This window comes from Otolemur garnettii, unplaced genomic scaffold (assembly GCF_000181295.1).
Source record: "Otolemur garnettii isolate 467f Iridium unplaced genomic scaffold, OtoGar3 scaffold00017, whole genome shotgun sequence".
NCBI classification, from domain to species: Eukaryota; Metazoa; Chordata; class Mammalia; order Primates; family Galagidae; genus Otolemur; species Otolemur garnettii.
Genome location: NW_003852412.1, coordinates 15,967,473 through 15,979,830, shown reverse-complemented (window position 1 = coordinate 15,979,830; position 12,358 = coordinate 15,967,473). Strand labels below are relative to the sequence as shown.

Here is a 12,358-nt window from a genome sequence, read left to right as displayed (position 1 = left end):
TTAGATACTCATATCTTAATTTCTCTAAGAATAGTCTTCAATTAAATCAAAAAAATCATAAATTAATAAAGTGACATAGTGGTACCAATGCCCATTTATGAAAATAAGTGTCCCATAAAATAAGATATACCAAGAACCAGTGTTGATTATGTTTGCTTCTGTTGAAAATATTCACTAGGCCAGGCACAGTGACTCACACTTATAATCCCAGCACTTTGGAAAGCTGAGGTGGGAGGATTGGTTAAGGCCAGGAGTTTTAGGTCAGCTTGGGTAACACAGTAAAAGCCCACCTCTACAAAAAAACAAAAACAAAAACAAAACCTTAGTCAGTCATGTGCCTATATTGCCAGCTACTTGGAAGGTTGAGACAGGAGGATCACTTGAGCCCAAGATTTCAAGGTTATAGTGAACTATAATCATGTCACTACTCTCCAGCCTAGGTGACAGAGTAGACCCTGTCCATTAAAAAAAAATCACTTATATTTATTTTAAAATTTTTTAATTGATATAATGGATTTCCTTTGGTTATTGGTAAAGAAAAGATGCTGTCTGAAAATTGCCAGTCTTGCTTCTTGCCTATTATTTTACAAATTCAGAAGTGCCACAAGTAAAATCATACTAAGTACTCTCAATAAATGTCTTATAAATGACTAACCTCTTAGAATTCCTGTTTCCCAAGGCCAGAACTAAAAGACAGCCCAATATTTTTAGTGGATTTCAGAGTATTATCTCATTCACTTAACTACCATTTTAAATATTATTTAGAAAATCCAAAGAAGGTAGAGATTATGATTTTCACAAATGACTTCATTTTCCATTATATTTTGCTTTGATTTTTAAAATCCTATGATTATCTACATATCATTGCAGATAATCTCACAGGGATAAAAATCATGAATCCAGCTATCTTTCTACAATCAAGACTGCTGGTTCAGGATAAAATAGGGAAGTCAGTTGATATCCCACATCATTCAGGGCCAAAATTTTTTTTAAAAATTAAACAACTATTAGTTGAGGCATCCCTTTTGAATATCTTTAAATAAGAAATGTGATGTATATATATGCCATTAGTATTGGTCCTTAAATTCTAGAGAATTTAGAGGTCCCCTAGCTCAGTCTTCTATACAATGCAGGAATCCTTTCTCAGTACATAGTATATAAGGCCATAAGTTATAAACTGGTGGCCTAAGGACCATTTGCAGCTCATAGATAGAATCTATCAAGCCTGCATGGGATTTATATTTTTTTACTTAGGCTAACACACAAAAACCCAGATCTCTACCTTCTCTTGAAAATTCGCCTGGAACTACATGCCTGCCACCCCTTTGGGGAAGGCTTGCCTCTCCACTTCTCCACAGTCCCCTCCACTTCCAATTGACCCTCTTCACTCACTCGTCATCTGCACATCTGCTTTGAGCAGCTGAGCATTGGAGCCTACAACCAATGTTCCACACAGAGCATTATCCATGCTGCGGCTGAATATCTCCACTAAAGAGGAGGAGATTTACAGCTTTGCAAGTTAACCAATTTCATTGTAGACAACTCTAAATATTAGGGAGATTTGTATAGAATAACTTCCAGACACAGGAACTAGTCCTATCCTCAGAAACACAGGATAGGAATTCCATAGGAAATTATCCTAGATACCTGAAAGCAACTAACCTTCCTTCCTCAGTTCTACTTTGACATCCCCAGAGCTCCAAAATATTCCTCACAATCATATGTTTTCAAGCATACCCATTGGCATTGCATGCTCCTTTGCCTGGATGAATTCTATTTGTGATTTGTTTTGTAATTTTGTTTATTAGAATAAGCTAATAATAAATAATAGTTACAAAATAAACCAATGTTCTTCACATTTAATAATGTAATTTTGGTTTCAGGACAGCTTTAAACTTTTAAAATTCATTGAAGATCCTAATAACCTTTAAGAGAGTTATAGCTATTGACATTTGTGGTATTAGGAATCAAAATTGAAAATTTAGAAATACTTAGTAATTCACTTTTGTTAACATAATAGCATATTTCTAGGGAAAATATAGTTTCTAAAACAAAACAAATTAGAGAAAAAAGTGGCATTGTTCATATTTTTGCTTTTTAATTTTTTTATTTTTTTCTTTTAATAGATTTGGGGGGTACAAATTGATGTTTGGCTTAATAGAAGACAGGCGGACTTTGTACCTGCCTTTGCATTCAATCACTTGCAATACCTCACAACAGGTAACCTCTGGAAAGCTTGAGGAGAATGAGAGTGAAAAATGCAAATAACATTTCAACATTATTATAAAAATAGTTTTGACCTTGTGGACCCCCTAAAAGGGCATCAGAGATCACCAGGGTTCCCCAGACCATATTTGAGATCCACTTATACTTTAATCAATGTATTATAGCTTAAATTCCTAGTTTTTCCAGCATGGGTGGCATTCTTTCCACTTATCTTGAGTTTCTGCTCAATTAAAATCACAGCTCTGGCTTAAAAAGTTGTAATGAGGGAGTGGGGAGAGGGGAGGAGGGAAGGAGATGGGGGGTTATGGTGTATGGCACACTTCTTTGTGGTGGAACACAATTGTAAGAGGGACTTTACCTAACAAATACAATCAGAGTAACCTAATTCTTTGTACCTTCAATGAATCCCACACAATTAAAAAAAAAAGTTGCTATTAAGACAAGCCTCCTCTTTTCATCTAAATGCAGACCTTATACACATATTTCCCCATAGATTGCACTATGTTGGTTTCAGAGTATTCTTTGATAGTGATGTTGTTGGTGACCTGATCAGATCCACCTTAAGGTGGGTGCACCCATCCAAACGCGGTATGTGACTGTTGGCTAATAACTCAGAGCAGTGCCCTTCTCTGGGAGATTACTCAGTAAAACCAGAGCCACCTAGTCTGAGAAGAAATGTCCACTGGCACTTCAGCTAATGACAGAGTAATAAGCCAATGACTGTCACAGAGTACAAATGCCAAGTTCCAGTGACACAAAGTAAGACCAAGTCTTTGGTACGGTGTGTACTGTGGAGCATCCCAGGAGATCACACTAAAGTTAGCTTCTAACTGACAACACTTTTCCCACAGCTTTTGTCCTTTTCTCTGTCCTGATTCCCCCACTTGATTTCACATAAGAACACACTCTCATAATTACTTGAACAGGAATCCCATCTCAGTCTTTGCTTCTAGTAAACCCAACCCAGGATATTTCTATCCCATCAAGATAATTCCAGTATTGACTCTGGGGAGCATCATGCTAATTAATCTTTCAAAGCTGTTCAGTATCTTTTTTTTTTTTTTTTGAGACAGAGTCTCACTTTGTCACCCTCAGTAGAGTGCCCTGGCATCACAGCTCACAGCAACCTCCAGCTCTTGGGCTAGGGCAATTCTCTTGCCTCAGCCTCCAGAGTTGCTGGGACTACAGGTGCCTGCCATGACACCTGGCTATTTTTGTTGCAGTTGCCAGTACTGTTTAAGTTGGCCGGGGCCGGGTTTGAACCTGTCACCCTAGGTATATGGGGCCAGCACCCTACCCACTGAGCCACAGGCACTACCCACTGTTCAGCATCTTATTTATTCTGCACATTCTATTATCAAGTAGTGTATTCATTCTCAAAACATGGTACCTGGACCAGCAAAATCAGCATTATCTGGGAACTTGTTAGAACTGCAAATTCACAATTCCAAAAACCCTGAAATGGAGCCCGGCAAATTTGTATTAACAAGTCTTCCAGGTGATTCTGGTGCTCACCAAAGTGATAACCTCATATAAAGGTTAAGAGCATAAGGTCTGGAGTTAAACTTAATCAATTCCTAGCTATTGTCCTCAGGCAAGCTTCTTAACTTCTGTATCTCAGTTTCCTCATATGCAAAGTGAAGATAATAAAGGTATCTATATTATAAAACAAAATGAATTAATACATGAAAATCACTTAGGTCAGTGCCCATAGTTAGTGCTCAGTAAATTCAGGCTGATGTCTTTCCTATTACTGTTGCTATTCTTGTTATTATTACCAACTGTGTTTTCATCCACCTTCAGTAATCTTGTCCATAAATTAGACATATTAATAATCTTTTGTCATTGGGGTTTTGTGAGTAGCAATGAGATAATAAAGCAACTGGCAAGATAAACTGGCACACAATATGGAGTCAATAATGGTCATTATAAGTATTATTTTGTGAGAATTAAAATGTTAATACATGAAAGCATGAACACTGGCACAAATGCTTATTAAAAAGAATTGGTGGCTCGGCGCCTATGGCTCAACCGGCTAAGGCGCCACGTACACCTAAGGTGGCGGGTTCGAATCCCCAGCCCAGACCCGCCAACAACAATGACGGCTGCAACCAAAAAAAAAAAAAAAAAGAAAAAATAGCTGGGCGTTGTGGCAGGCGCCTGTGGTCCCAGCTACTTGGGAGGCGGAGGCAGGAGACTCACTTGAGCCCAGGAGTTGGAGGTTGCTGTGAGCTGTAATGCCACAGCACTCTACCCAGGGGGACAGCTTGAGGCTCTGTCTCAAGAAAGAAAAAAAAAAGAATTACTTAAAGTCATTGACAGAAATACCAATGTGAGCTAAGTACATAGAACTGCTAGCTTCACACAAACCCATCCCTAAGGCTTGATATCCAATATCTACTCATTTGCTTACCTACATTCCTTTGGTATAGTTGTTCAACTATCTATAAATACAATTAACTATCAACTTAATAGAAAAACATAAAAAAAATTAATGTAGCTCTTTGATCATCTTATTTTTAGGATCAAGAGACAAAGTATTTTACCTGAACTCAATTTTTATAATGCCAAGGACAGTAGTTACTAAAAGGTTATCACGCTTCAGTACAGAGTTGAAGGATCTTTTTATAAGTGATGTCTGAAAATGAAAAATAATGTAATGGGAAATGGGCTGTGAGGCAGCAGGGCCCCAACATCCTGGGGAGATGTTCAAGGAATGGACCCTTCAGCTGCTTCTCCTCCTTTAACAGCATTCTTTTCACCTACCAAAAGTCATATATCTCATGCATACTTACCTTATTATAAGCAAGCACACAGCTTTTCCTCCATAAAGTTAATCTTTACACCAGGTATTAAGATTTACTATGTTAAAGATACTTTATAAATAAAGCTGTTACCACAATTCGGTGTTGCCGCAGTCATCAGCTACATCAGACCTCCGATCCAATCCAATCTTTTGTCTCTTGTCTTTCTTTCTCATTTCCCACCATTTCCCACTCAGGTTATTTCTCCTTCCCCATGCTGGTTCAAGAAATAATATTGTTTTACACAATTGCTTAAATGATCATGCAACTCATTAATTATCACAGAACTACTGGTAATTTTTTGTGACTGAGAGATTATAACCTATAAATACACTTCTGGCTAAATTTGATAATTTTCAAAAATTAGGATTATACATCCTGTGAGTTCTTCGATCAAGAGCACACTCAATCCTTTTCATGAAATTTGCTTAAATACCAAATTTTTGGTATTTAATGTCAAATGGTATCTAATGTCAAAAGTCTACTGAATTTTTGACACAAATAATAGGTGGCTATTCATCATCTAATTACATTCTACCTAAAAAGGCATCTAAATTGTAATCATATTTTCTACTGACATCAGAAACTGGACTATCTAGTAAGATTAAAAAAATGAATTCTGAGGTATTTAAAAATGAAAAACTAACAAATCACCATACCTATAATCATACTTCTGAATAAATAAAATTTATTGATAAATCTATAATGAAGAACAAACTTCAGAAAAAAAATACAATTTTGTTCAATATTGATCTAGGAAAGTGAAACATTCTAATACGCAGTGCAAATGAAATGTTTTAAATGCCCTAATTGGTCCACCACTATTTTTTAGTCAGTGTCACTCTCATATTCCCTGAGTTACTGGAGGTAGGAGTTCAGTAATGGTTATCTTCCAACTTGGAGGTTATTCCCATTCTTTAAAGGACAAGAATAGAATATGGTCAGAAAGGAAGTGTGACAATCTCTGCTGCCCTCTTGCTCCTTCCTGTTTCTCCATTCACATCTTGATTATTGCATTATTATTAGATAGCCATAAAAAGTTATTTTTATGGGCAGTCTTATTAGTATTAATAATAACCCCACTTTATGCTTATTACATTCAACCAAAAGAAACAAGTAAGAAAAGCCGGTATAAATGAAGTTTGCTCAAGGTTACTTTACTAGTAAGTGGCTAAAAGTGCTACAAAACAACTTCCAACTCCAAGTCTAGGACTCTGTCTTCTAATTATGCTGTTGTTATAATCTGTGTAAATTAGGCAGTCTAAATTTACTGAATCACAAAATAATTAAAAATAAAACACTGAAACTGACTAGAAGATGAAGGAAGGGCTTATTGTTAGATTCCATTCCTGTGACAACTCAGAAATACAAACTACTAAAAACTCATTGCAAATGTCTCTTTTAAAAACATTGTTAGTTCTATGTTGTTAGAAAGAATGTTGTTCCAGTAGAAACTAAACTCATTTGGAGTTTAATTAATTCCAAGTAATTCACTTGATAACCTAGCTTATATCAAAACAAAGAGGTAGCTGATCTTTTAAGTGAACTAGTTCTAAGAGTGATAAAATCTGGAGATTGAATCACATAATAGAAATTTATTAAGTTTTCCTACCTCCATGTGGTTTACAGTCTAAGGAAGCAATCTGTTTAAAAACAATAAGCACAAGTCTGAGGAATTCTAAGAATGAAAAACAAAGGACATACATTTTGAAAGCAAATTCTTGAAAAGAAAAAAAAAGAAAGGGTGTGCAAGATGGCCGAATGGAGCCAGCTTTCCATAGAGGCTCCCATCCAGAATGAGAGTTAAAGGACAGAAGTTTAGCAAGTAAGCTGATGTTTGGAGCTCAGTCAAAAGAGAAGGTTGAAGAATGCACATCAACCCTGCTGAGGCAAGCTGCAACTCCAAGGAAACAAACAATAGGTACAAAATCCATTGCCAAGCAGACAGGAGTCCCCTCCCCTATGAGAATGATTCGCAGTATACTTTCTACAAACAAGCAAGCTGATAGCCTCCTATTTTAAACCATGGGAGAGACCCTCTAAAAACCGGAACTCCTTCCCCAGAGGGGACCCGCTAACATTAGTGGCACTCTCCCGCCAGGCAAAAAACTGTATATAGTCTTTACCTGCAATTCTGAACTCCCAGCACTCCCCTCCGCTCTCACCCTGAGGTCTGGAAGCCTGTCCCCCATGTAGTTCAGATTCTGGGGCATTTTCTCAAGAGGTGTGGACAAGGCGTGGGCAGTGGCAGGTCTGTGCTGATTCTGTGACATAGGAGTAAAGAGAGGACTGTGGACCGAGAGGGAAAGGGAAAGGGAAAAGCGGCACAGAGCAACAGCTGCAGTGGCGGGAACAATAGGGCTCATACCCCTGAGTATATTTTGGAGAGACACTCCCTGCCTTTCTTGGCAACTGGGGGCAGCCGCTGGCAGAACAGATCTGAAATGGAAATGCAGGCCCCAGGCAAAAAGGGTATACCTGAGGCAGTACCTGCCCAGGCGGGACATGACAGAGATGAGACTAGAATACAGTGCACAGAGACAACAAAATCCTAGGGCAAGGCTGAGTCAGAAGTGCTGCTTTGGCAAGCCTAAGAAGCACCTGGCCCCCAGGGTAACACAGCTGAGACAAAAGCAGGCAGGGCAATAGCACCAGCCCAGGGTAAAACAACACTGAGAGCTGTGTGCCAGTACCAGCCCAGGAAGAGGCAGGAACTGAGAGCTGAGTGTGAGCTTTAACCCTGCCCACCCCAACACAAAGTGCAACAGAGACAGAGATGCCAGCTCCAAGAGGATAGGCGCAATGGCAGCATGGCACAGGGCAGGGGCTGAGCCACAGTTTCTGTGAACTCAAACAGAGCCTGGCCTACAGGGGAATATAGCTGGGATAGAAACACTAATTCTGTGAGAATATAAGTGGAAGCAATATCAATCTGGGGTGGGGCTGGAACTGAGTAAATCTCCCCAGCTTCCATTAAGCACCCAAGGTTGTCAGGCCTCAGCTCCCCCTACCACTAGAGTGGTAGAGTGGTAGAGTGTGGCGGTCTGGCAGAGGAAACATAGATCTCCCACTGACTCAGGCAGGCACAAACCCCTAGAGCATCTGCTCATTGGAGGGAACTGGGTCACAGCTCTACCAGGTTACCAGTGACTGGGTGTGACAGATGTGCAAGGTGGGGAAGAAGGCATCAAACTTCCCAGACCAGTTCATTTGCTGAGTGGGTCCTTCTGACTCCACAGAGCACCAAAGCAAGTCATACTCAAGCTGCCAGCAGACCCCTGCTATCTAGTTGCTTGAGGCCTTTTGAACTCTCCCACTTGAGCCTGGGTGCTGACTGGGACAATTGATTTGGAACTCTTAACCTGGACCAATCACTTGAGGACTATCCAAAGTGGTACCGTGGGAGTGTGGTGGTAGGAAGTTTTAATTTTCCTTTTCCAGTTGTTGTCCAAGGGGGCAGGGTGACTTACTTGCTGGTATTTTTCCACAGCTGAGATTTCAACCCAGAGTTACTGATTCACTAGGATTGAAAACAAGAGAGAGCCACTTAGCCCCACCAAACCAAGCAGGTACCCAGTGTCTCAGGCCATAGTACTGTATGGGTCCTATGCACAATTCTAGGGAAAAGGTACAGACACCAGTCCCAGCTCTTAAAGGGTGGTTAATCATCACTCCAGGAGCCCCCAACCCAACTTCACATTATCTGCTCATCTAGCCAATGGTGTAAAATAACCATTGGGTGGAATAAGCGGGAAAACTCTGGCAACATGAATAATCAGAGTTGATCAACTCCCCAAAGGACATGGCAGATAACAACAGAACATCCCATTCATAAATAAATGGCTGAGATGTCAGAAATCGAATTCAGAATTTGGATTGAAAATAAGATTAAAAGAATGGAGGTAAAGTTGGAATTAGAAATTCAAGGAGCATTTCAGAAGTTATCTTAAGAATTCAATGAATTCAAAGACAAAATCACCAAAGATTTTGACACATTGAGACAAGAACTTACAGCCCTCAAAGATCTGAGAAATACAGTAGAATCCCCCAGTAACAGAATGGACCAGGCAGAAGAAAGGATTTCTGACATTGAAGACAAAGCTTTTGAATGTTCCCAAATGTTCAAAGAAGAAGAAAAGTGGAGAGCAAAAACGGATCATTCTCTTAGAGAGCTTTGGAATAATTTGAAAAAAACTAATATTGGCTTTATCCAAATAAAACACTAATATGTACTTTATCCAAAGGCACAGATGCTCTACTCTGGGAGATAATCAAAGAGAACTTCCCAGACAGGCCAAGATATTCTGAAATTCAGATAGAAGACAGTTTCAGAACCCCAGCAAGACTCAACCTGAATAAAACATCTCCCAGACACATTATAATTAACTTTTCCAAAGTTAAAATGAAGGAGAATATTCTGCAAGCATCCAGACATAAGAAAACCATAACCTACAGGGGAAGAATATTAGAATGATCACAGATCTCTCTGCTGAAACCTTTCAGCTAGAAGAGGGTGGTCATCAATTTTTAATCTCCTAAAACAAAATAATTTTCAACCCAGGAACCTGTATCCACTTACACTGAGTTTCACTTATGATGGAGAAATTAAATACTTTAATGACATACACATGTTGAAGAAATTTGCCATAACTAAACCAGCTCTCCAGGATATTCTCAGACCTATCCTCCATAATGACTAGTGCAATCCTCTACCACCAAAGTAAACTCATTCAGAAATTTTTGACCAAATTCCAACTTCCACAGTGGCAAAAGGATTAAACATGTTCACTGGACTTTTGAAAAACTCGATACCCAAAATACTACCAGGCTTATCAATTCTCTCAATTAATGTGAATAGCTTAAATTGTGCACTAATGAGGCACAAGTTGGCTGACTAGATATAAAAACTGAGGCTAGATATCTGCTGCATAAAAGAATCTCATCTTGCCTTAAAAGATAAATATAGACTCAGGGTGAAGTGATGATCATCTATATTTCAGGCAAACGAAAATCAGAAAAAAGCAGGTGTTGCAATTTTATTCACAGATGCAATAGGCTTAAACCAACAAAAGTAAGGAACGATAAGGATGGTCACTTCATATTTGTTAAGGGTAACACTCAACATGATGAGATTTCAATTATTAACATTTATGCACTCAACCAGAATGCGCCTCAATTTATGAGAGACTCTAACAGACATGAGCAACTTGATTTCCTCCAGCACCATAATATTTTAACACTCCTTTAGCAGTGTTGGATAGATCCTCCAATAAGAAACTCAGCAAAGAAATTTTAGATTTAAACTTAACCATTCAACAATTGGATTTAACAGACATCTACAAACATTTCATCCTAACAAAAATGAATACATATTCTTCTCATCAGCTCATGGAACATACTCCAAAATTGATCACATCTTAGATCACAAGTCTAACCTCAGCAAATTTTAAAAAATAGAAATTATTCCTTGCATCTTCTTGGACCACATGGAATAAAAGTTGAACTCAGTGACAACAGTAATCTGCACACTCATACAAAAATATGGACACTAAACAATCTTATGCTGAACGATATCTGGGTCATAGATGAGACTAAGAAGGAAATTACCAAATTTTTGGAACAAAATGATAATGAAGACACGAACTACCAGAACCTCTGGGATACCACAAAGGCAGTCTTAAGAGGGAAATTTATAGTACTGCAAGCCTTCTTCAAGAGAACAAAAAGAAAGGAAGTTAACAACTTAATGGGACATCTCAAGCAACTTGAAAATGAAGAACACTCCAAACAGTAACCCAGCATAAGAAAAGAAATAACCAAAATTAGAGCAGAATGAAATGAAATTGAAAACAAAATGATTATACAACAGATCAATAAATCTAAAAGTTGATTTTTTTTTTTTTTTTTTGCAGTTTTTGGCTGGGCTTGGTTTTGAACCTGCCACCTCTGGCATATGGGGCATGCACCGTACTCCTTTGAGCCACAGGCACTGCCCTTAAGTGTTGATTTTTTTAAAAGGTCAATAAAATAAATAAAACTTTGGCTAACCTAACCAGGAAAAAAAGAGTAAAATCTCTAATTTCATCAATCAGAAATGGCAAAGATGAAATAAGAGACCCCTCAGAAATTCAAAAACTCCTTAATGAATATTACAAAAAACTCTATTCTCAGAAATATAAAAATTTGAAGGAAATAGACCAATACGTGGAAGCATGCCACCTTCCTAGGCTTAGCCAGAATGAAGTGGAAATATTCAACAGGCCTATATCAAGTTCTGAAATAGCATCAACTATACAAAATATTCCTAAAAAGAAAAGCCTGGGACCAGATGGCTTCATATCAGAATTCTACTATACCTTTGAAGAGAAACCTAATATTACCTATATTACTTAACCTTTTCTAAAACATAGAAAAGGAAGGAATACTACCCAACACATTCTATGACGCAAACATCACCTTGATCCCCAAACGAGGAAAATAACCAACAAGAAAAGAAAATTATAGACCAATATCACTAATAAATATTGATGCAAAAATATTCAACAAGATCCTAATAAACAGAATCCAGCAACACATCAAAAAAATTATACACCACGACCAAGTACGTTTTATCCCACGGTTCCAAGGCTGGTTCAACATACATAAATCCATAAATATAATTCGTCACATAAACAAATTAAAAAACAAAGACCATATGATTCTCTCTTTTGATGCAGAAAAAGCTTTTGATGATATCCAGCATGCCTTCATGATCAGAACACTTAAGAAAATTAGTATAGAAGGACATTTCTTAAAATGATAGAGGCCATCTATAGCAAACCCACAGCCAATATCATATTGAATGGAGTTAAATTGAAATCATTTCCACTCAGATCAGGAACCAGGCAAGGTTGCCCATTCTCTCCACTGCTCTTTAACATTGTAATGGAAGTTTTAGCCATTGCAATTAGGGAAGAAAAGGCGATCAAGGGTATCCATATAGGGTTAGAAGAGATTAAACTTCACTCTTCACAAATGATATGATTGTATATCTGGAAAACACCAGGGATTCGGCTGCAAATTCTTAGAAGTGATCAAGGAATATAGCAGCATCTCAGACTACAAAGTCAACACTCAGTAGCCTTCATATATACCAACAACAGTCAAACTGAAAAAATAGTCAAGGACTCTATTCCATTCACAGTAGTGCCAAAGAAGATGAAATATTTGGGAGTTTACCTAACAAAGCACATGAAAGATCTCTATAAAGAGAACTATGAAACTCTAAGGAAAGAAATAGCTGAAAATGTTAACAAATGGAAAAACATACCATGCTCATGGCTGGGAAG

At 38.1% G+C, this 12,358-nt stretch overlaps 1 protein-coding gene and 1 pseudogene across 1 annotated transcript in view; both read right to left on the bottom strand.

Annotated features, from left to right (window-relative positions):
- Positions 1-7,396, bottom strand: part of LOC105886611 — a 35,260-nt pseudogene extending 27,864 nt beyond the window's left edge.
- ATG10 (autophagy related 10) overlaps positions 1-12,358 on the bottom strand; it is a 262,904-nt gene that overhangs the window by 171,120 nt on the left and 79,426 nt on the right. The gene's annotated exons all lie outside the window — the stretch shown is intronic.